The following is a 5,688-nucleotide window of genomic DNA, read 5'->3' as shown; positions in this document are numbered from 1 at the left end:
GTGTGGGGGTGGGGCCCTGCGGCCCCCCAGCCCCAACCCTGCCAAGAGCCTCGTGAAGGGAGAAAAAGACACCCCAGTGCTTTGGGACTGTGGAGAGAATGGAAAAGTCCCAGGGAACTCCCTGCCAGGGCCGAGCTGCCTCTGCCAGCGAGTCAAGGACAGCACGCGCTGGGCATCCTCGCCAGTGCGTGCCGAGGGCAGGTGTGATCCAGACCAGCCCACACCAGCCCCGTGCACCCCAGGAAGACAAGACCCATATAGTAACTGAGGAATCTGGGCATCCCCCAGGACAAGCAGAGGGTGATGCCTCCTCTCAGCCCCCCGTCCTGGGGGACCCGGACCAGTCCCCAATGATACCTTGAGGACATCAGCAAACTAGTGCCTGTGACTGGGGCTTCATGGGCTGCGATGGGAAAGGCACTGGGAGGGCTTTGCAGCAGAACAGCAGGAGGTGGGGAAGAAAATCTTGCCGTTGAGATAATGATTGATGGATGCGGTAATTCTCGCTAACTGGAGGGGAGAAGACAGCCTCCTGAAGACCAGAGGGATCGAACCGATAGTCAGGGGCAGAGGCTGAGATTAAAGACAAGGATGAAACACGGCCCCTGATTCCCAAGCCCTGACTTCACTCTGCTTTGTTCTGCTATTTTAGCTCAGGAAAGTGCCTTTTTTTTTCTTTTCTCTATAAGCTTGGTTTCTGAAGGGAAAAAACCTGACATGGGTGCTCTGCGAGCCCAGCCACGGTACATCCCCACAACAACTTCTGAAACCATCAGCCAGTCTCAGCAAAATGCAACAGAAGGGTCCAGACCTCAGGGTGTAACTTCCCCAGGGGTACCTTGCCGCCTGCCAGAGCTGTCCCAGGGCTGAAGCACCTCTTGCCTTTCAGCAAGCCAAGGGGGATGGCTGTGGGCAACAGCTGCCTCTCCCGTGGGTGTGGAAAGGGCTCAGCATCACAGGACAGGTGCCCGTGGGCCACAGCGTGGCATCATGGACCATCCCAGCGACAGCAACATGCTTGTTCCCAGCATCTGCTTCTCCCTTCTCCTGTCCCCCAAGCCAGGCTGGTCATGGCGTTTCCTCCTCCTCTTCCAGGGCAGGTCTCCGAGGTAGTTCCCTGTCACCGTGCCCACCATGAGGGTGGCCCAGGCAAGCAGCAGGTCCCAGTGTCCCTTATTGTCCTTCACGTGCCACAGCACATTGCTCCTGAAACCCCTGAAGAGAGGCCAGGAAGTCCCCAAACACGTCAGGCTTTACATCCGTTTGTTATCGAGTGTGCAGGAGGGTCCAGGCTCATGGTGAGAGAGTCCCTTGGGCTCGTTGTGAGGCAGGACCAAGCACCCAGGTTTGCCCGGTAGCTCCAGGGAGCCCAACACGTCACCTTCCTCCTTTGCAGACCCCATCCTGCTGGATACCGTGTGTATTTTTATTGTGTGCGTTAATTGAAGCAATCTCGTTTGATGTGGGGGTGTTGCCGGGCTGGGAGACGGGTCCTTTGCAGCTCCCGCTCCACTCCAACGCGCACGGGGGCTGCCCTAGCCGGAGCCTGCGGGTGGCTGCAGGGTCCCCGCACAGGCAGCCCGGCTGGTTGCAGCTGCCGAACGGCTGCAGAGGCAATTACTCACCTCTTATAAAAAGCAGAGCGCTCTAAGGGGAGAGCAACCCTGCCTCATATTAAAACTATGCTAATCAGAAACTAATTACGGGCACAGAAGTATTATTACCCTTGGCTAGCCCGCAGGCTGCAGCTCCGGTCCGGGCTCCAAACCTCCCCCAGCCTGGCCCCGAGCTGGGCAGGGTGGGCACACTGACATCCGTAAAAGTGGAAGCCCAGCCTCGGGAGAGCCAGGGCTGCCAGGGCCCAGCCCCCAGGTAGCCTCAGCACCACCAAGCCTCATCCTGACACGTCCTGTGCGGTGCCCTCCTCCTAGTAAAGGACTAAATTTCTGTCTGCGAGAGAGCTGGAATGAAACTGTAACTGCAGGTTGCCTTGGGCATTAAAGAAAACCAACAAACACTGCTGAGCGAGCTGACACCGAGCCCACTGCGCCCATCCCATCCCCTCCCGCACAGATGCCAATGGTGCAGGTTTTGCCCCTGTTGCTCTTTGGATGCCAAGAGCTGTTTTGGAGCCAGGATGTAAACACTGAACATGGCCCTACGGCAGGTCACTGTGAAGTGAGATGGGGCAGGCATGCTCCTGTCAGAAGGGAGAATAGCGGAGGCTCCAGTGTCCTCCTGCCACCCGAAAGCACATTCCCAGGCAGCCGCTGCTCTTCTAGGAGCTGGAGAAGGGGGACCGTGGGGGCTCCTGCAGTGCATGGCGAGACGAGCTCGAAGCCAGCAAGGTTTGACAGCCCATGGGGCTCTCCTCGTTTCGGAGAGCCCACTCAAAGGCTCCGGTGGCCCCGCAGCAGACCTTGCCCGCCTCACAGAAGAGCTTCTATAAGAAGTCGGTGCTGCTCCAAGGTCAGCACAGGCCTGGTCCCTGCATTGCTGTCCATCCAAGGGGTAGCAAGGTGGGGATGGGACTCAGAGCTCTGGACATTAACGTGCACTAAAACCTTCTGCAGCACCTACCTGGAAACCTTCCTTTAAAGGGTGAGGGAAGTCACGGCGCTGTCGGGCAGCACTCGGTGGCTTTGCCTTTTCTCCTGCAGCTCCTGTCGATGTTTCCAGGAGAGCTGGCACAGTGCCCTGCTTTCGCGCCCCATAAATAAGGCCCAGCATCAGCTGTCATGTCAGCAGGAGACAGAAACATCTAACGTGAAAGGCTTTAAATGGAAGCAGGAAATGAAAAGATAAAGGGCAACTTTTATTTTAGATTCCTTGTGGTACATATTTTCCTTTCTGACAGCAAGGGGATGCAACGGCTTTATCAGCCCAGCGCGGGAGAACTTATTTATAGAAACTTAATACTTTGCAGGAAAGTGGGAGGGGGTGTTGGCAACTCATCTTGAGCGAACGCAGGTTGTAAGGAGAGCAGGGCAGGGGGATGAAGATCCCAGCCATCGCCTCCTCTCTGCATGGGCCTGGGCTTCCAGGGAAACAGGACAGACACGATCGACACCGTTAGCACAAAGCAAGTGGGAGCCTGGCCGTGAGCAGGGCATGAAACCGGCCTTCCCAGCTCTCTTCAGATAGCAAATGAAAGCAGGGGCACAGCGCAGAGACTATGGCAGACAACACCATGGCAGCTTGGCCGAAAGCAAACATCCCCTGGCACAGGTAATTACACTGAAGTGAAGACTATTTCCTAACCTTGAATATATTTCAGCTGTAACTTAGCAACCCGGACTGGGTAACAGCAGATGACAGGGACACAGAGATCCAGGCTCTCCTCTCCAGCCTGGTGCTGTTCCCTCTCGTTCCCATACTTCGACAGCTCAGTGCCAGCTCCCACCGACGTCCACGGCAGCCATGGAGCCAACCTCCTCCTGTGCCACTGGGAACCTCCCCCTTCGTCACCCAGACCTACGTTACAGGATTAATTAAACATTTCTCCAACCAAACACGAGTGAGTCAGCAGCGTCCGCACAAGTTGCACAACGGTGATTCAGGGACTTCTTGTGCTGTTTCAGGAGGACACTCTGTGAAGAAGCCAAAACTCATGGAAGCGCATGTTCTGAGTCACTGACACTCAGTGCGAGAGGAACTGGAAACCCTCAGGGAAATGGGACCCTTGAGACAACCCAGACTTGCCAACAAGGCGTGCTTAAGTGTCTTCTCACCAGGCAGCCTTGGGGATCTGCTGAAGAGTCTGAGACAGGGCTTTTGCCTTTTCCCTTGACAAACATCCCCACTTTCTTGGTGCTTTGCAACAGCTTTGCTTAAAGCTTGTTAACCCTTGGGACACAATGAGTGATGCGATCCAGTGACAAGCAACAGCATGGGCACAAGGGCAGGGAAACCCACCTCACTCCAGCACCACTCCCAGCACTGCCCTCAGCACTTCCCAGTCCTCTTATACCATCACCACGTCCCAGACCCAGGTGTACTACCCGTGGCCTGAGCATGCCATGACACGCAGGAGCAGCAGCCTGACCCAGAGTCAAGGGTTCCTGCAGCAGCTGTTGACTTCAGCCACCCAGTGGGCGAGGGATCTGCCTTTCCAAGAACCGCCGCGGAACACCCGCAGCCCCAGGCACCCTCACCGTTACCACGCTCCTGCCGCGCCCTGTTCCCTGCTTTAAATAACAGCTCTATTACGGGGCGCAGGAACACTGACCTACCTGCTCAACTAATATTTACAACCCTCCACATGTCTAACGCAGCTAAACCAGGAAACTGCTTTTCACACAGCGCTGCTGAACACCAGCTATTCCTAAAACACAGGTTTAATGTGCACTGGGCACCTCTGGCGATTGCACTGAGGTCAGCGAGCAGCCCAGGGCTCCACGTCACCCTGCAGGCTGTCACACGAGCCCCGGGCCATCCTCAGGCTTTTCTTAGAAACCGCCAGCTCCCCAGAGCAGGATCTATTTGATCTGAGCGAAAGCATTTAGAACTATCTGTGACTCCCCCATAAAAATAAAGGTAACGGATTATTTGTAATAAATTTATTTCATGTATCGGTTTACAGAGCTAAACTGAACATATAAACAGCACCAAGCCAGTGAAATTTATTCTACAAAAACAAGTTTAATACAAAAAGATGACTGCAAAGCCTGACTCTTCATGTCTGGACTTGGACAGTTAAAAAAAAGCAAACCCAAACCCCACAAATACTTCAAAAAGGCTTAAGAATGGAGGCACCAGTGTTTGCAAAAATGTCTATGGCAGCACTGACCATCTCGTTACGTTTTAAGAGAACCGAAGCTGCCTTCGCTTTATCCCCTATTGTATTAACAGTGGAAGAAGCTGGTCTTTGTCTTGAAGACAGCTGGTGAGTCTCCTCGGCTGTTCAAACACCCAACCTTTGCATCCAAAAAGAAACCACAGGGTAAGAGTCAACTCCATGCAGGGCGTTTCCCTCATAATGGGAAAGATCTCCCCATGTTTTGTTCCTGGAGAAATCGGCACTCTCCGCTCGTTTTGGTTGATGACGGTACGTCAGGAGGCTCTGCGGGGTGGAAAACCCCACCAAAGGCAGCAGTGGGGCAGAGAAGTGCAGATTTCACACCAGACTGGCACAAGGAACCCACCTTGTGGGTGGCATCACCAGCCTGCAAAGCGGGGAGCCCCCGTGGTGTGGGCCTCCCCCAGCCTGCAAAGCGGGGAGGGGGGCTTGGGCAACCGTCCCAAGCCAACCCAGTGCCTGGAGAGGAAGCTCTCCGTGCCCCCAGCATCAGAGATGAACGCGAGCTGCACCCACGATACCAAGGAGAACATCCACTGGTTATGGGGCTGGCGTCTCTCTGTGGGTTTTACCAGCTTATGCCAGGAAAGCCATTGGTCCCTGCTGCTCGGTGGTGTGCTGGACGCTGCGTTACGACAGGGAAGGGCGGGATCTCTGCCTGGCCTAAACTGCCACACACTGGTGCCATTTTCTTTGAAACAAACACTATTTGCTGGACATAAAAAGAAACTTAAGTGACCAAGCAGATACGAAAAGCGATGCCTGCAGCTCGAGCAGGAGATTGCTCGCTGCTCCTGGGGCCGCTGGCGAGGCCGCAGGAACACTGGCAATCCCTGTGCGGACACTCCACACGTGGCACGGCTCTGCTCTGACACACACATTGCAGCTGC

This window comes from Buceros rhinoceros, unplaced genomic scaffold (assembly GCF_000710305.1).
Source record: "Buceros rhinoceros silvestris isolate BGI_N320 unplaced genomic scaffold, ASM71030v1 scaffold15072, whole genome shotgun sequence".
Classification (NCBI taxonomy): domain Eukaryota; kingdom Metazoa; phylum Chordata; class Aves; order Bucerotiformes; family Bucerotidae; genus Buceros; species Buceros rhinoceros.
The sequence above is the reverse complement of the archived record's forward strand: the minus strand, read 5'-3'. Positions refer to the sequence as shown.